Source organism: Procambarus clarkii, chromosome 43 (genome assembly GCF_040958095.1).
Source record: "Procambarus clarkii isolate CNS0578487 chromosome 43, FALCON_Pclarkii_2.0, whole genome shotgun sequence".
NCBI classification, from domain to species: Eukaryota; Metazoa; Arthropoda; class Malacostraca; order Decapoda; family Cambaridae; genus Procambarus; species Procambarus clarkii.
In genome coordinates, this window is record NC_091192.1 from 6,709,944 (window position 1) to 6,730,206 (window position 20,263).

The 20,263-nt window shown below is 42.3% G+C and overlaps 1 protein-coding gene across 4 annotated transcripts in view; it reads left to right on the forward strand.

Annotated features, from left to right (window-relative positions):
* Window positions 1–313: 313 nt before the first annotated feature.
* The window catches only part of LOC123755734 (uncharacterized), a 318,192-nt gene continuing 298,242 nt past the window's right edge, over window positions 314–20,263 (forward strand). For 3 of the 4 annotated variants that reach the window (XM_045738480.2, XM_069300013.1, XM_069300014.1), the window contains exon 1: window positions 314–437. The gene's annotated coding sequence lies outside the window, so the exon portion shown is untranslated. Of the gene's footprint in view, window positions 438–494; window positions 607–20,263 lie in introns of those variants that run through there. The other variant, XM_069300012.1, reaches the window with a different exon arrangement.

Here is a 20,263-nt window from a genome sequence, read left to right on the forward strand (position 1 = left end):
TGAATTTTTATCATAGTTTTTTATTAACAAGCTTAGGTATATACATAAATGTGCTGCTACCTTATTCTATATAAAATATTACACAGTGTAGATCAAGAACATTATAGCTGCTAAGCAAAAGTTATCTCTAGTTTTTAGTTCAGTCGGCCATGTTAAAGTAAGAAATGTATCTACAGAAAACTTATAATTTCTTTCCTCACAGAACAATAATAATGTCCTCTATTCATCTTCCCTGCTTGAATATATTATAATTAATTTTTCTATGTATTTTTATGGAGAAGAGAAGACATTTTAGAAGTATTTGGCCATTCCCCATCTTGTGGCTGTGTTGGCCGCAGAGCATTGTGGGAGTTGACAGCGTTTGTTTGTGATGTTATGATGTTTACACTCGACTCGCTTTTGTGCATTTGACATTTACAACATTATTCTTATTAACGGTGAGTATGACCCCGGGGTTTGTTAGAGGTTCATGATGAGGTGTGAGGGCATTATGAGGTGTGAGAGGAGGGTGGTCGGGGTGAGGAGGGCGGTGAGTGTGGGCGCTTGTGGCCAGCTCTGACGGCTCCTGCGACGCCACCACAGCAGCACCTCATATCAGTAACTCCTGTGAGTGTCTGCATGTTACCTGAAGGCCACAGCGGCGCCTGTGTCAGGCGTGAGTGGCGGTGTAGGACGCCTCACACCCACACGTCTCTCGCCCCGCTTAACAAGCCAACACATTTTTTGGCTAAGGTCATATTAATATTTAATAATAATAATTCACTGTGTCGGGGGACAGGAAGCCTGATTGTATTCATACACGTTAGTATTTTTATCGAGGTCCTCCCCCCCCCCCCATCTTCCCCTGGGTCGAATTACTGACATCCCTACAACAAGCTGATTAACTCCTATATACCTACTCACTGCTAGGTGAACAGGCGCATTAGGTGAAAGGAAATGTGCCCAGGTAACACTTGTTAAAGCCGTGGGCTGGGCTATGTTTTGGGTCGGTTGTGTGAAAAGGAGTTTGGTGGCTTGGTTACTAAGGTTAGCTCAGTTTTAAAATGTTGGCAAACCATCTTGTGTACATTGGTGTTGGTGACGGGTCTGCCCGCAGATGGCTTAAACAACGGCCAAAGGCTATGTCATTCTGTGGCACTATTTCTCCTTTTTTTTTTTTTTTTAAATCAAACCTATCCTATACTATCCTGTCCTATTTTAACCTAACCTATTTTATCTTTTATCTATGCAAAGCTAACTTAGGTTTAGTTATTGTAATCCATCTTTAAATAATTAAACCTCTTATCTAACAAAAGTATATAAATTTTTGGTTATATATATTCATTGTACAAAGTTTGTGATATTTTGCTCCATGAAAACGTCTTGAATATTCTACTCGCGCAGATCCTACACAGCCATCTTGTAACTTTTATTTCTAATTGTAAACTGGAAATATATTGTTTAGGATATGTTAGCTTAGGTGTTATAAGGTTGAGTTGGGTTTGGTTTGGTTGTGTAAAGTTAGGTAGGTTTAGATCCATTAGGAAAGTCCTAATGGACATTACACTATACTACACTACACACAGAAATCACAATAGAGTGATGCATCAAATGAACATCCCTGTCTGGGACGATCTCGGACGTAGGTTTGAATCCTCGTCACTGCCCTTGTGGATTTGTTAAGTCCTAATGGACTTGTTCTTATGAGCTAGATGGTGTTGAGATTGCGAAGTCAGATTGTGAAAGGGATCTGGGAGTTATGATTAGTAAGAATTTAAAACCAAAGGATCAATGCATGAATATTAGTAAAAAGGCAAATAGGACGCTGGGATTTATTAATTAAAGAGTTAGTAACAAGACACATGATGTTGTTCTTCAGCTATATCTTGCTCTGGTTAAGCCCCATTTAGATTATGCAGTTCACTTTTGGTCGCCGTACTATAGAATGGATATAAATTCACTTGAATGTGTCCAGCGTAGGTGACAAAGTTAATTCCCCAAATTAGAAACCTGTCATATGAAGAGAGATTAACAAAGCTTAAATTGCATTCACCGGAAAGGCAAAAAGTTAGGGGTGACATGATAGAGGTTTACAAGTAGATGAATGGACATAACAAAAGGAATATTAATAGGGTATTAAAAGTATCAACACAAGACAGAACACGAAACAATGGGTATAAATTAGATAAGTTTAGATTTAGGAAAGATTTGGGTAAATTCTGGTTCGGTAATAGGGTTGTTTATTTGTGTAACCAATTACCGTGTAACGTGGTGGAGGTGGGGTCCTCGACTGTTTCAAACGTGGGTTGGACATGTATATGAGTTGGGTTGGGTGGTTATAAATAGGAGCTGCCTTGTATGAGCCAATAGGCCTTCTGCTGTTACCTTTGTTCTTATGTTCTTAAGTCATGTGACACATGAAAAGAAGGCACCAAGCCGGGAAGGCTATGTAGTGTGGAGGCGGTCGCCTATGGGGCATGGGACGACCGACCACGTGGTAACCGACACACACACAAATGGGTGCAATAATAATGACAAGTGCTAACCTCAAGCTGAAGTCTAGTGGGTGTGGGCTGAAGCAATGCGATGGCTTCTCAGGGGCAAGTATGGGCGAGGTCCAAGAAAGCTGGCCAATAAGGGGGGCTGGATATCCACAGTCCAGGGAGTGTCAATAACAGGTCTAGCTGCAGTCAGGTGTGGTTCTTCTCTGTCTCTCTCCACCTCCTCCGGGCATGCGCGTAGGTGGTGCAGGGCTGCCATCCACCAGTCAGGAGCACCTAGGATAAGAGATATACCCTCTCGTGGGCACTTTGAATGTGGTTCCCTCCACACTGCCCCCTGTCCCTATAAAGCAAGGGGTGTATTAGAAACTTAATCTAAATTTAGTACAGTATGTCTTTTTGGAAAAGACCCCTCCTCCGGCTTCACATTGAGGCTGGACTAATATACTGTCTCCACTCGAGTATCCGGACTATATGGGAATGACCCCCCAGCCGGATATTCACGTGTTCCAGATAATGGTACTTTTTCACCTCTGAGTCCAAAAGTGACCATTTCCAACTTTTTATACTACAAACAACATAATTTAAATTGCCTTGCCACATATAATTATTAAATATTCAACTGTAAATCTCAACCTACCTTGTTGTTTGTCTTCTTGATTGATGCCACACATGTTCAAGTTAAGAATTGTTAACAATTTACGTAACCTATACTAACACAACACTAAAATTAACACTTAAAATTACTGTACAGTTCATTAAGCAAAGTTAATTTTAACTGCCAGCTGCTGAAGCTTCACTGATTGAAGGCATTTGGGTTGCCTGTGAGGCCTCACTTGTTGAAGGCGCTTGCTTGCGCCTCACTTGTTGAAGACGCTTGGCTTGCCTGTGAAGCCTGTCTTGTTGAAGGCATTTGGCTTGCCTGTGATGCCTCACTGGTTGAGGTGTATAACACGTAACTTGTCTTTAATTGTTAGGACAACTTTCTTTTTCTTAACACCTCCGGATCGATTGATGCTGCTACCAGACATGGTCTTGGCCAAAAATGTTCAAAGTTACTATGAAAATAAAAAACTTTTTAAAAAAATATTTCACTAAAGGCGCAACACTGTGGTATAACACGAGGGACGGGAGCACATGGGTTGACCAGTGTTGGACGGGTCCACTTGGGGCGGCTATAGCACGTTACGTAGGCCGCCAGGAGGAAAAACTCACAATATTTTTGAAGGAAACTTCAGCCTGTGCACATTTTTTTAGGAAACTTATATATTTGTTATTACATAATTACTAGTATTTCTTTTGTTTTTGGCTATGATGAATTGTTCTAAAATTAATGGTAATTCCTGTACCAAGGTGGTCCCTCCCGACGTTTACCTCCCACCCTCCCAACACCACCCACCCACCCCACCCCCTCCTCCACCATGCGCCTTGAGCCACAGCCAGACGGGATTAATACGGTACGTCATGCCCAATGGCTTACATATCCAGATAATTCAATGCTTATCCGGCTGACTGTCCGGATAGTGTAACATCGGCAGCAAATTAACTGGCTCCAATTTTTTATCCAGCTAAACCAGCTTTTATCCGGCTCCCATGGACATTTTGGCCAGATATTGAGAACTTTATTTGGTCACGATTTTGGCCGTTTAAGGGCGTTTTCCAGATGTTCGAATCCCGGATAATCGAGTGTCTACAGTATATAGCAACAGAAGAGAATGTTTCTGGTTTTACTAAAAGAAAATATACTGTGGTTGGTTTTTATATATACGGTTATGGTTTACAAACTGATATATTAATGTTCATTTACCTCTTGCAAAAAACCTAGATAGTGCTTAAATTATTAATGCAATTACAAAATTCTAGTTAATACCCGTATGTTGTGCAATTATTTCTTTGATCCCTATCACTTATATATGGATATTTGTGAGAACACTTCATCTTTGAATATACTAAATTAAATGTCATTTTCCATTATTCATACTTTGCACATTCACACTTGCATATTGTTTATAATATACACACTTACACTTCACTACACTAGTATTTTTTTTTTCTGATGGTTTACACAAGATTGAAGAACCTATGGCCATTGTGGGTAATGATCCTGGCCAAGAGTTCAATGTCCATGTCTAGCTATGCTGCCACACATGCTCCTATTTCTTCTATATAAACAGGGGAAAGAAGGGTAATTTTCCCTGCACCAGATGTCACTGGTGTAGCAGATTCCAATAGCAGTCACTCTGAGGACTTGCTTTAGTGTTCCCACCTGCTGGTTTTGTGGCCTCTCCCGCACTACCACACTAAAATAGGTGGAAAGAAGCGGATCTAATTTCGGACCATGGAGTTGCTCCCGTAAATGCTCAATCATGCATTGGCTGTGCTGAGCCAGTGTTCCTGGATATCCTTCGGTGCTGTGAAATATATTAAGTCCAATTCTTCCCCCACAGCTGAGCGTAGGGAAATGATCAATGGGCGGCAGATGGATGCGTATAGGAGCATCTTCCTGAATATGCCCCTTTGTTCATTTAGATTTAGATTTTAGATTTTTTATTCAGGTAAAGGTACATGCAATGAGTTGCATACATAATGTTGGATTTAAAGATAGAGATAGTACATACAATACCTAAAGCCACTAGTACGCATAGCATTTCGGGCAAAACGAAATCTCATCTCTTTTGTTCATCTCTCGCCATTGAACCCATCGGCCCCTAGTCCAGGCTGATGGGTCCCAATGGTAATGTAGGGTTTTTGTCCAGTTGTTTGGCCAAAGATGCCAGGTTTTCTGCACCTGAATATCCATCCTCACTAGGGTGGACACCCAGGGATATTGCCCATCCCAATTGAGTTTCATACCTTTGTGGATATTTTCTAGGGTCCACATATGCCATAATTCCTCCCAAAAGGTGGTGACGAGGCACCGGGTGAAGATCCTTTATTTGAAGAAGGATTTTCTTGACTGCATAGTTTGGCAAGAGAATGTCTTCCCCGGACATTAATCCACCTTTAAGTAGGGCATCATTGACCCTGAAGTAGCTGTCGAAAAAGGCCACTTTCCCAGGAAGAGGTTACCTAAAGGATCTTGTGGAGACCCTCGGGGCCCTCCCCAGCATTCAGGCTCGCTGGGTAACTTGTTTCCCAGCTAAAATCTGATTCTGTTAGGACTTCCGTTTCCACGACCCTTGTGAATACTGGTGCTACATCCCCTGCAGTTCCCATTAAACTGAGTTTGGACTGATTGTCCGAAAAATGTTGAAATGACCATCCCTTTGGTCTCTGAAGGGACCTCTTGAGGTTATCGTGAGGTTATCTTGAAATGATTTCGGGGCTTTTTAGTGTCCCCGTGGCCCGGTCCTCGACCAGGCCTCCACCCCCCAGGAAGCAGCCCGTGACAGCTGACTAACACCCAGGTACCTATTTTACTGCTAGGTAACAGGGGCATAGGGTGAAATAAACTCTACCCATTGTTTCTCGCCGGCGCCTGGGATCGAACCCAGGACCACAGGATCACAAGTCCAGCGTGCTGTTCGCTCGGCCAACCGGCTCCCTCTCCTGGCCCCATCTTCTTACCCTTAGACTCATAGTCCAAAAAACCTGAGGAGACGGCCATCCTTGTGGCTTTTTGAAGGAACTTCTTCAGGCCCCATCTTGTTATGCTCAGACGCATAGTCTGAGAAGTCTCTGAGGATCCTTTGGTGGACATCGTGCTGCTGGCATGGGGGTCTGTAAGGAGCAGTGCCATTACAGTAAAGGGTACATGTATCTAACTATTTCCGGCTTGGGTCTCTACACTGTGGACATACATAATCTGGCTTGGAACGTACATTCGCAACAGTTGCTCCCACACAGCTCCCGTGAAACCACTCTGCGCGCACATCACACTGTACCATAAATTGGGTTTCCATTGGTATCCTCCCTACCGACCTTACAGCCACAACTGGATCAGACCCAGGTAAAACTTTCCATGCCGCCTCTGCATTGGCCACATGCATTTGTCTCTTTAATGTGATATTCTGCTCTGTCACATTGAGTACATATATCCTCAAGGTTTTCTCCTTCTGATGGAGCGTGTGAATCACTGGCACTTTTCCATCGTCCAAGAGCTCCACTACACATTGGGGCATATTACTGTCCAGTTCACATTTAACTTTTGCAACCGAACGCAGTGGGATGACAGTGTATTGAAACACTGCCACTTTAGATATGCAAGGGTCGAGGCTAGAGTTAAATGCGCCTTCCCCTCCCAACTGCGTAGGATGTAACATATTACCCCTGTAATATCATATGAGATTTTGCTAGGGGCTATGCTGACATCCTGTAAATTTAAATTTTGCCACGAGGGGTGAGTTTATTGGGCAGCCCCCAATCTTGTGTGTGGACATACTGCCATAGCAGCATGTACAATACTCCCCAACAGGAAGAAAACCTGCTGGGTTGTTCATCCTGTCACTTGTACCCAGATACAACTGGGATTTGCTTAACTGTCTCAAGTGAACAGCTCCTCAAACAAGAAGATTAACATCTGTCGACCCTTAAAAACTTACGTTATCTTGCGGGTCAGTCTTTTCATAAAATCCAGCCCCATAACATGTTATCTTCAATTGGGGCCACGTACACGCTTACTTCAAATATCCGCCCTGCAATTAGGATCTACCAGCGTTCCAGGAATGCACATACATTTCCCGGCTGTGTTAAGAGTGATTTATTTGCTTTGGGGATTTTCCTGTGGTGGGGATATTAGCTTTTGGTAAACCTCCTGAGAAATAATTGACTTCTGCAGCTGTATCGGGAGCCGGTCGGCCGAGCGGACAGCACGCTGGACTTGTAATCCTGTGGTACCGGGTTCGATCCCAGGCGCCGGCGAGAAACAATGGGCAGAGTTTCTTTCACCCTATGCCCCTGTTACCTAGCAGTAAATAGGTACCTGGGTGTTAGTCAGCTGTCAGCTGCTTCCTGGGGGTGGAGGCCTGGTCGAGGACCGGGCCGCGGGGACACTAAAAAGCCCCGAAATCATCTCAAGATAACCTCAAGATAACTAGGTATCAACTATTGCTCTTACAGTTACGTTCCCCACCTGAATCGGGATCCAGAACATGGAACCAGATCTTAGTTGCCTAATAGTTATTTGTTCCTGTTCCTCCGTTTCTTGCTCATCAGTGTCCGAGGGTGTACGAGCTTTGTTTACCTCATCCTCCCTAGAAGAACAACTACTCTCTGCTTGAGAGAACTCTTCTTCATCACCTACTTGCTCGAAATTTAAACTTAACCCCCCTCCTGCTGATAAAATTCTACCTTGCCTTAGGACACCTTAATTTTACTTCCGCCAATGTTCCCTGTGTTGGCCGGTGCTGAAATGTCAGCCACCCTGTCAGAAAATGTTTGATGGGGCTGCCTATCTTCCTGGTGGATGCCCCGTGAGGATATTTGGAGGGTATTAGTTTTGAACCCTTGAGAAGGTCCTGGCATCATTGAATGTGGTGCAGCCACACACTGCTGGCCTGGTAAATAATGAGTTGGATCTAGGCCTATTGAGTTGACTCGTCCACGTTTAACCCTTAAACTGTGCATGGCATATATATATACCATGAGTAACATGTCATATATACATGGCATATATATATATGCCATGAGTAACATATCCCCCGTGCGCTTGGTGTATATTTACGCCATAGGGTGCCAGGCACAATTCAAATGGCCTGCGAATACACAAGAGGTTCACATCAGCTTCCTCAGGGATCTTGTAAACAGACGCCATGTTTAAAAAAAAATCGTTGGCAATATTCTCCGGTGCAAGAGTCACAGTACTGTGGGAGCAACCAAGGCTGGCGCACGCAGCATGAACTAACAACATTGCTGTTCAGCTTGTGACCACAGCATCGCCTAAAAATGTCAAAATATATATGTAACTGCTATTATTTAGCGATGACCCCTGACTGTAATAAAAATGACCAGGATTGTGATAATAGCAAGGTTGTGATAATTAGCGCTGTGTGAGAGGAGTAATGCTGAGGGAGGGAGGGAGATAGCGTTGTTTAATGACTGTGTGGCCACCTGTTATTGTCTGCATTCACCATACCAGCTCAGTGGTTCTCTATTGAACACAAATGTAGATACTTATATATAAGGTGGGTATTAGTTTAATAACAGCAAAAGGATTATGTTGGGAGGAGCCATTTGGGTGACAGAGATGGGGTCGTCTGCATGACTTGTGTAGCTGTGTAGAGGGTGGCCACTATGTTGTTTGGGTGCCCTACAAGCTTAGGTGTACAGTTACGGTGCATACAGCATGTAGATACTTATATATAATGTATGTATATAGTGAAATAACACCACATACAGTATTGTTGGGGGAGAAATTTTAGTGCGCCTGACCTTGAATGAGTGAGGGAGGCAGCCGCCAGCTGTGTGTGTAATTACCTAAGTGTAATTACCTAAGTGTAGTTACAGGATGAGAGCTACGCTCGTGGTGTCCCGTCTTCCCAGCACTCTTTTTGTGTGTGTGTAGCGACGTCTCTCTTAGTGCCTGAACTAACTATATGAGCTTAGTTGTTCAGTTGTAGTGAACAAAACATGTAGATACTTATATATAATGTGTGTATATAGTGTAATAACTGCAAAACTATTTGTTTATTGTTTTATGAACATAATAATTGAATCACTAATATGAACACCATACATTTGAGTTTAGCGATGATTCACACATTTTATTATATAAATCTATCACACTACACACTAATGAATAATATTACTGCAAAAAACTAAGAAAAAATCAATCAGAGACATTGAAATAATTAGGTAATAGTATCTTTGTGGCAACTTCCACCTGTCAGCTTGGGTGACACTGACTGCCTCTGACGACTACTCTGTCAACACCCACATTTTGCCAGACTTCCTTGGCCTATTGCGACCAAAATATGTCACCTACAATTTTTTTTGTATTTTTTCCGTGCTCAGGGAACACAAATTAACATTTTTAGAAGACAAAATTTTTGTTAGAATTTTATTTTCTTGTGCACAGGGGCGTAAATCTCCTCAGGACCCTCTAGCAGCTTAAGGGTTAAAGACGAATTGTTCTTGTTGAATGAGACATGAAGCTTATTGTCGGCATGTTTCCCCTGTTTGCGGCCTTCGTCCTAGTCACCCTTGGATCTTTGGCAGTCGTGAGCAAAGTGACCCTTTTCCCCACAGAGGTAACAATCACTACTCCGCCTAGGTGATGGGGTGCGACGATCACGTGGTGACATAGTAAGACGCCTCAAACCCTCACACACATCGTCCAATTTGTGGCGAACCCCTGAGATTCCCGAAACCACTTCATCTAACTTTGTATACATACCTGCAAATTTGTCTAGTTTTATATCTATGCCAGCAAGAGGGAGAACCTGATGCAGTATGTGTTTGCCGGGGAGCCCCGTTACTATGGCCTGATAGGCTAGCGGCCGGTGGTGAATCTGGAGATTTTGTGGGCGTCCGTGAATGGAGGCGAAAAGCAACACCACTCCGGGATGGTTGTTCGTATCGCGAAGGCCTACCCACAGCATCCACACTGCTGTGCCTTGGGGTATCCTCTGATGGGAGCCATATGAGGATGAACCTGCTGACCCGTGAATAGCAGCAGAGTTGTGCTGAAAAGTCTGAGCCCGATCAACAGTCTTTTCCATGGATGAAATGTTAGCATTGGAAATATATTACGCTAAGTGCTTATCCAACAACCCCTGGCCAAATCTCATGATTGCCATCTGCTCTTCCTTCCCCCTTTCTAGATGCCTGTAGGCGTGATGAGCCAGATGCTGAACTCTATCAGCCCATTCAACAATTTCCTCACCGGGTTCCTGATGAGCCTGAGTAAATTTCATCATGGCCACATCCAAGACCTCCCTGTCCCCAAACCGCTTTACAAGCTTATGCATCATTCGAGCATAATCAATTGATGATTCTTGGTTGAGTATCAGGTTGTAAAAATCGCTGGCTTTTCCTTTAAAACACCACCCCAAATTTGTCAGGGAAGTAGTGCCGCTCCAGTCTTTTTCTGCTGCAAAGAATGTTAAACGGTGATAGAACAGAGTCCAATTGGATTTACCATCATAATCCAACTCCCGAGGTGGTGGGTGGAATGAGTTACCCCATCGGCCATGGCCGGTCCAACGGCTAGGGGAAATGGAGTCGTCAGAATCAGAATTCTGGGAGCTAGCCGACAACCGTCGAACTGGACAACGAGTGGAATGAGATGACCTCTTAATTGAAGTATGCCCCTGTCGCATAAAATGGGAACTACGCAACCCATAGGTACCACAAGGTGGAGACATGTCTGCCCTGACTGCTTGCAACAGCACCTCCAGAGATAGCAGAGGCATTTCCATCGCTTGGTGGCAAGTTTGAATGTCCCCAAGTACAATGGGGCCTCGACTTACGATGGTAATCCGTTTCCAGAGATGGATCGCAAGTCGAAGGCGATTTTTCCCATAAGAAATACAGGGAATTGAATTAATCCGTTCCCCACCCTCCAAAATATTAACTTACAAATACATTTTATAATGAATACAATTTTGTTTTCTAACTACAATACAGTACAAATGTTTATCTTACCTTAATGTAGGACTCTTGATGGCATATGGAAGATGGTGAGGAGGGGGGAAGGAGAGGTGTTATTGTTTGGAAGGGGAGTCCCCTTCCATTATAACATCAGGCAGTGATGACTTTTCTGGGATACACTCTCTGGCATGTTTTGTCTGCATACCACTAGGACCTGCTTGTGGCTCACTGCTTGCTTGTGTTACCAAGAATCTGTTAAAAATGCTTGTTTTTCCCTACATTTTAACACTTGTCTATAATAAGACATCCCATTGTCATTTAAAAGGTCAATGCAATGGCCTGCTACAGCTTTGTCTGGGTGAGTTTTTTTTCAACAAAACTTTGCAGTTCTTCCCATACTTCACACATTTTCTTAATGAGGAAGGGACATCCTCTACTGCCTCAACTCACAACTATTTTCTTAGGTTGAACCTTACCACTGACTTTCTGGGACCCATGCATGATATATAATAATCAGTTTTATGTTCAAAAAGCAAAAAATCACCAAAAAAAAAAAAAACAGAATTTCTTATAGGCCTGATTGTCACTAAGTGGGCAGCTCTAGTAAACTGAGGCAGGTTGGTCCGCGTGACCGGGAACCACGCACTCAGTCGACCCAAACGTGTAACAACAAATATCATTAGTTGACGACACTATTGTAAGTCGAGTCATATTTTTCGATGAAATTTACAACGTAACTCGAAATTATCGTAAGTCGGGGCAATCGTAAGTTGAGGTGCCACTGTATTTGGTTCTACGAGTGTGGTGGAGCTCGAGCCCTGAGGGGGTGGGTCTGTGTCAAAAGATATGGCATTCAACAAGGGAGTTGTAATCGTAAGATGGCGTATTACCCGATTTGTAAAAGTTGTTTAACCCTTCAATTGCGCATCGCATCATATGATGCTTTGACCGACTTGCAGTAAATTGCGCATCGCATCATGTGATGCTTTGGAGTACTACGCAAGATTTAAACGGCCCGCGGATACACGGGGTTCACCACACCTTCATCAGGGCTCTTGTAAACAGACGCCATTTTTAAAAAAAATCGTGGGCCAAACTCCCGGGTGTTAGGGGCCTCAGTATTGAGTCAGCTACCAAGCCTGACGCTCGCAGCATGAGCTCACAGCACTGCTGTTCAGCTTGTGACCACAGCATCGCCTAAAAATGCCATAATATACTTGTTCATGCTATTATGTAGCGATGATATTATTACAGAAGACCCCTGACTGTGATAAAACAGACCAGGGTTCTGATAATAGCAGGATTGTGGTGATATTTGGCGCTGTGCGCCATGGAGGGAGGAGTAATGCTGTGGGAGGGAGGATGGTGGCGTTGTCTTTTGAGTGTGTGTGGCCACCTTTTATTGACTGCACTCACCATACCAGCTTAGTGGTTCGCTATGGTGAACACAAATGTAGGTACAGTACTTATATATAACGTGTGTATAGTGTGAGATAACAGCGAGAGTAGGAGGTTGGGAGCCGCCATTTTGGTGAGGGTGGAGCGTCGTCTGCAGGACTTATCATGTTGTTTACTGATGACCATGATGGTCTTTGGACACCATACCAGTTTACTTGTACAAGTATGGTGAATAAAACAGGTAGATATTTATATATAATGTGTGTATATAGCATAATAACACCACAAATAGTATTGTTGGAGGAGAAATATTAGTGCGTCTGGCCTTGAGGGCGGCCGCCACCAGCTGACTGTATGAGTAGCTACGTCTCTGTGCCTTTACTCACCATACAAGCTTAGATGTACAGTTATGGTGAACAAAACATGTAAATACTTATATATAACGTCTGTATATAAAAGCAAAAACAGTATGGTGGGTGGAGAATGGTGGCAAGTCAGGTGAGGTGAGGTGAGGGAGGGAGTGGCAGCCAGTGGCAGCCATTCACTGCCTGCCACTGCCACTCAGCATACCAACTTAGTGGTTTGTCATGGTGAACAAAACATGCAGATACTTATATATAACCTGTGTATATAGTGTAATAACCGACAAAGTATTTGTTCACTGTTTGATGAACATAATTGAATCAACAATATGCACACCATATTTTTAAGTACAGCGATGATTCACTCATTTTATTATATAAATATATCACACTACACACTATTGAATAATATTACAGCAAAAAACTATGAAAAATCAATCAGAGACATTGAAATAATTAGGTAATTATCTCTTTGTGGAAACTCTGGCCTGACAGCTGGCGATCAACAAACCGCCTGGGACGCACGCTCAGTCAGCGCCTGATTTTTGCCACACTTCCCCGCCCTATAGTGGGCAATATATGCCACTTACGATTTTTTTTTATTATTTTTCCCGTGATCAGTGAACACAAATTAACAGGTTAGGAAGAAAAAATAATTTTTTTTTTTCAAAATTACATGCGCCTGTGGGGAAGAAAGGATATTATACCCCTAGCATGTTAAGGGTTAAACATCATGTTGTTATCTGTGGCCCATTGAAAGACCTGATCCTCATTAAACATCATGTTATTATCTGTGGCCCATTGAAAGACCTGATAAACCCTTGGGCTGTACATCTGTTAATAGCAAACAACCCCCTGGTGCATACAAAAAGTTGTTCTGAAGAAATTATTGTTTATCTTGAGATCTTGAGATGATTTCGGGGCTTTAGTGTCCCCGCGGCCCGGTCCTCGACCGGGCCTCCACCCCCAGGAAGCAGCCCGTGACAGCTGACTAACACCCAGGTACCTATTTTACTGCTAGGTAACAGGGGCATAGGGTGAAAGAAATTCTGCCCATTGTTTCTCGCCGGCGCCTGGTATTGAACGCAGGACCACAGGATCACAAGTCCAGTGTGCTGTCAGCTCGGCCGACCAGCTCCCTGTTTATTTTGAAATTGTTAATTAGCATTCAGGAAGCATGAGAATTCACGTAAAAAGTCTCCACCTCTTATAGTTTAGCAGTAGTGGCCTGGGGAAGATGAGTTTTTTGGTAAAAATTGGGTGAGGTGCTGCATGGGAATAACTTTGTTGATTTATTTTCATGGTGTCTCACTTTATTTAGTTTTTCATGCTATCAGGTTGTATTGAAGTGTCAAAAATGGTGTTCATTATGTATAACTTAGAAAATGTAAGAATGTACTTATATACGAGTATAAATACAGTGCATCCTCACTTTAACGAACCCTGCTCTTATGAATTCCTGGATGGTCCAAATAAATGGCATTCTGAACTAAATGTTCAGTAGAACATACAAATGTTCGATTAAGCGAGGATTGTTCATTCAAGCAGTCGCCAAGACCAAGCGTCGAAGGTGGCTGTCATCAACTACGATTCACCAAAATGTAAACAGTTGTACTGTATAGTGTTTTATTTTACTTCCCCAAGCAAATGTTTGGCTGGGGGGGGGGGACAAGCAGCATAGTTATTTTGGTGTCGAAGTGGTGGAATTGTTTCCATGGAGAAGGGGGTTGAAGGATGATAAAATTCATGTCAGGGAAGCAGGTGGTGTCAATAGTGGAAGTTGTTGTCATGGGAGGCAGATGGTGTCAGTGGTGGAAGTTGTCATTGAAGGCAGGTGGTGTCAGTGGTGGAAGTTGTCAGGGGAGGCAGGTGGTGTCAGTGGTGGAAGTTGTCAGGGGAGGCAGGTGGTGTCAGTGGTGGAAGTTGTCATTGAAGGCAGGTGGTGTCTGTGATGGAAATTGTCAGGGAAAGCAGGTAGTGTTAATGGTGTCAGGAGAGGCATGTGGTGTCAGTTATGAGGGTAGGTAGGTATTGATAGTGGTGTCACGGAAGGCAGGTGGTGTCAATGGTGAAGTTGTCAGGAGAGGCAGATTGCGATTGTGGTGAGCATCAGGGAAGGCAGGTGGTGAGAGTACAGTGACGTGTCCACCACAAGGTTGGGCTGGTCTGGGGGATCAGCTGACTGGCAACACGTGTCTGGCGCCACTGCTGCTGCTGCCTCAATGCTTCACTCACTGTCTGCTTTTCACCAACTTAACTGAGAAAATTTTACCATTTCAGTTGTTGACATCATCACATGTACACATCGCTCTTATCATATTCTGTAGTCAAAATGAAGTATTCATGTACAGCGTGGCCTCCATTTACGATGGTAATCCTTTCCCAGAGATGTATCGTAAGTCGAAACGAATTTTCCCATAAGAAATAATGGGAATTGAATTAATCAATTCCACACTCCCAAAACAATTAACTTTAAAGTAAATTTTATACCTAATTCACCCAAATCTTTAGTACTAAAGTATGTAGAAGTTTATTGCTTACCTTTATGAAAGACTGAGGAGGAGGAGGAGGAGGAGGAGGAGGAGGAGGAGGAGAGGTGTTAGTGTTTGGAAGGAGAGTCCCCCTTCCATTATAACATCAGGAAGTGATTGTTTTTCTTTTCAAATTTTTTAAATTTTTTTATTTTTTATTTTTTTTAATTTTATTTTATAGAAAATGGAGCAGCCTACTTGACATCCACTGAATGAACCTTTTAGACATTTTTTGTCTTTTCAATTTTTTTTATTTTTTTTTTGTTTCATTTTATTTTTTTTTTTATATTTTATAGAAAATGTGGCAGCCTACGTGACATTCACTGAACAAATCTTTTTAGACACTTTCTTTTTTAAAATTTTTTGAATACAGTGGAACCTCGATTAACGAATTTAATCTGTTCCGGCACCTAGCTCGTCATGTGAAACACTCGTCTTTCAAAACGAATTTCCCCGTTTAAAATAATGGAAATAAAATTAATCCATTCTACCACTGAAAAACATCAATATGATATTGAATTTTTTTAACACTTTCGCACTTTAGATTATCCATGAGTCGTCACCGTATTTTCTTACGTTTCCGCATAACAGACTACGCCTGTAGTCCATCGAAAAAATATTTGTATAAAATCCATTTATTATCCGATCAACTTGGGAATAGTATACAAATGTTTGCCATGAAATTTACGTTTTCTCTAATAGCCGAACAGCTTATAAAAGAAAACAACGTGGCAGTGAATCATCGTGGTAAAACAATTGTATTATTGACACGACGAGTGTAATCGACGTAGTTTTTATATATGTTGCCGGTCGAACGCATCCTTATGTGACCTTTAATAATTATGTTCTTATAGAACATTCTATTGCGAGCACATTGGTACAAAAATGAAATACATACATCGACAAATAATGTCAGGACAGTGAATTGAATATACACTTTTCAAAGCGAGTTTCGCCGATATGCTGCCGCGGGTAACACTTCGGCCACTTCCCACACTGTTTTGGGTGGGCTACGACATTGAATCTATATTTATATGCATATGTCCGTGTAGAGAATTTTATTGCGATTCCAATGATACCACAATTAGCGATGTAGGACAACTGTAGGCTTCGCAACCATTAAGAGAGTGGAAACATTTTGTTGCTGTTTGGCGCTCTTGGCGAGTGATCTGAATAGTTTTTTATTTGGTGTTGATAGTCCTTATGGTTTGGCGGCATTTTATAGATATGTTCTTATAGACAATTTTATTGCGAACACAGTGATACCAAATTTAAATACGTGCGCCTTCAATTATTATCAGGACAGTAAAAAGAGTGTACACTTTTTCGGTCTTACCGCGTAGGCGCGCGGAGCGCCGAAAGCATCTAGGGTATTATTTTTTTTTGAGCGCCAAGAGTGCGAAAGTGTTAATTAATATTGGAGCAGCCTACCTGACAGGTGAACAAACCTTTATAACATTTTTCTTCAAATTTGTTCAATTTTATTTTTTCATTTCTTTTTAAGAAAATGGAGCAGCCTACTTGACATACACTGAACAAACCTTTATGACATTTTGTCTTTTCTCTGATTTATACATTTTTTTTTATTTTTCATTTTTTATAGAAAAAGGTTCAGTGTATGTAAGGTAGCCTGCTCTAATTTTGTATAAAAAAAGAAGAAAAAATAGAACAAATTTGAAAAAAGGAGAAATGTCATAAAGGATCATTTAGTGTTTGTCAGGTAGGATGCTCCATTATGACATTTTTTCTTGTTTTCAAATTTGTTCAATTTGTTTTGTATTTGTCATATTTTTTATTAACACTTTGGCATACCCCGCGAGCCACCCTTCAACTGTGCGATATGGGACCCAGGGTGTCACGGGAGCGCGCGTAAATTCTGAAAAGTGTATACGCTCTTCAACTTTGTCACCTTAATTCTCGTCCTACGAGATTAAATTTGGTATCATTGTGTTCGCAATAGAATTCTCTACAGCACTAAATGCATATAAACTCCAAAAGCCCGGTTAATTACCCGCAGCAAACAGAGAAAGTGCGAATGAGTTACCCAGGAGCGCACAAACGCGATAAAATGTTTTCACTATTTTCACTCTGGTCACCTCAATTTTTGTCCTAGGTCTTTCATTTTGGTCTCAATGGGTTCACAATAGAATTCTCTAGAGGAACATTAGCATGTAAAATAAAAAACCTGGTCACGCTCCAACCGCCGACGAGTTGAAGACGGGCCGCGCGTTAGCTGCGAGTGAGCGCTCAGACGCCTTCCAGCTACACTCCCAATTCCCTTCCTTTTCAAGCCTTTCTTTCGCAATTTTCTTCCTGGAAGGGCCTTGTTCATGATCACTATCCATCGTGGAGTAAGCGTAGATAGTTTGTAAAGCCGCAGTAAGAAATATAGCCACGGAAAATAGACGAAATGTTCACACGTTTGAGATGTGAGGGGAGGCGACATTGGTCACAACAGCGGAGCGAAAACAATGGGCCAACGGCGTGTGCCAAGCCACCTGAGGGCCACGAGGCTCAACAAAGAAAATGGGAAGACATCGGCGCACATTTTAAAACCAGTCCCAAAAAAATCTGATAAAAACCTGATTTTTGGCGATTATTTAAAGTGGATGACGCAATGCTGCGTCATCCCCGGTATTACCGCCAGTAAACGGATGACGCAATGCTGCGTCATGCCCGGGCGAAAGTGTTAATAATGGAGGTGCTTACCTGACAATAACTGAACGAACCTTTGACATTTTTTTTCAAATTCTTTCATTTTTTGTTTCTAATTTTGTCTAAAAAACAAAAATTGATGTTCTGCAACATTACAGCAGTCACCCCTTTACATCCCAGCATCATTAGCATCTTTAAAACAAAAAACAAAAAAAAAAAGATTTGGTTAATAACTTTTTTAAAAGTTATTTAAAAAAAGTAAGTTAAACATAAGCTTAAAACAAAAAAAGTTATTTGCATCGTCGGAGGTGTCAGAGAATTTGCGAGAACCAACGGTAATACTAGGAAGCACCATGTGCTTTTCTTGTTAATCATACGAAAGCTCGTCAATCGAGACAAATTTTCGCCGAGTGGTGCGCTCGGTATTCGAAATGCTCGTAGACGAGGTGCTTGTCACTCGAGGTTCCACAGTATTTGAAGTGATGCATCACAGTGTTATTAACACTTTGGCGTGCCCCGCGTGCCACCCCTCAACTGTGCGATTTGGGTCCCAGCGTTTCATGGGAGTGCGGGTTAATTCTGAAAAGTGTATACTCTCTTCAACTTTGTCACCTCAATTCTCGTTCTACGAGATTAAATTTGGTATCATTGTGTTCGCAATAGAATTCTCTACAGCACTAAATGCATATAAACTCCAAAAGACCGGCTAATTACCCACAGCAAACAGAGAAAGTGCGAACGAGTTACCCAGGAGCGCGCAAACGCGATAAAATGTTTTCACTATTTTCACTCTGGTCACCTCAATTTTTGTCCTAGGTCTTTCATTTTGGTCTCAATGGGTTTGCAATAGAATTCTCTAGAGGAACATTAGCATATAAAATATAAAACCTGGTCACGCTCCAACCGCCGACAAGTTGAAGACGGGCCACGCGTTAGCCGTGAGTGAGCACTCAGACGTCTTCCAGCTACACTCCCAATTCCCACCCACAAATGTCTTGTATTATTTCCTGGTGGTAATCTCTATTTTCGTGTTACAGCGCTCATTTAGGTATGAAAATGTTCCTAATAGAATTCTTTAGATGGATATGTGCATATAAGGGCCAATTGAAGAACAACATTGCCTGTACAATACGGGAAAGTATGAAAAAAAAAAATAAAAAATAATAACAAATTTTGTACTTAACACCTCAGTGTTGTGTGTTGAACATGACATGGGTTGAACATTTGTTTTATCCGCTCCACCTGCTCCTGGAAAATGTTTCTTGCAGGGTCAACCCATGTTTTGTATAGGTGGAGTGGATGGTGGGCAAGCATTACTGCGTATCGGCCCAGAATTTTTTCTTTTGATGGTATTTGCTGTAGCATGGTGCAGGACACAATGCCACATCACACGTCTTGCACTTAGTGTGTGTCCTTCCTTTTACCCGACAATTTGCACACACGACACCTCAGACGCTTCTGTATCTTTACTTGGGTATGGGACAAGTTTCTTTTGAGGCGGTCTGGATTATCCACAATACGGGGTCTTGTTGCAGCAGAAGCACCACTAGTGATAATCACAGCCTCGTCTTCTGACTCAGACGATGAAGGTAAGTCTGCAGGTACAGGTGAAGTGAATAGGGGGCGTCTCACACCTGAAGGTCCTGCTGTTGGAGGTCTGGGTGTTGATGGTCCTAGTGTTGCAACATTGGCTCCAGTGGCATTGACATCAGCAGCATGTGGGATGTCATCATCTTCCTCAGGCCAGTTACTAGACTTATAGAATAATAGTGCAGCGATGACTTGTTCATGGAAATGGAGTAATGTCAGTTTCCTTCTATCTGTTGTGTAGTAGTTGTACATCACAAAAGCATTGTAGATAGCCATTTGGACAAAATAAAAGGTAATTTTCTTTGTCCATTTGTGTGTTTTCCTTGTGAAGTGATAATATTTGATCATTTGGTCAAAGTGTTTGACCAACACCTTTCATGTTTGTATTGTAGTCACAGATTGCATTCGGCTTGTTGACAGTTACCTGCTGCACTGAAGCTGTTCCATCACGATTCCGTACTCGTTTTCTGCGTTGAACCTCGTTGTGTTTCTGCATTGTGGCAATTTGTTATGAGTGAAACAATTCGTTTATCTTTCCACAAAATTATGAAAGTATTGTCCTTGCGTTTGAATAAAGTTTTATCTACTGGCATTTTACCCTTTGCTTGCATCTGAAGGGATTTAGGTGCACCACGCTGCAGTCTGAGGGTACCACAGGTGTATACCCCTACTTGAAGCAGTGCCTCACTCAATCTGACCGAATTGTAATAGTTGTCCA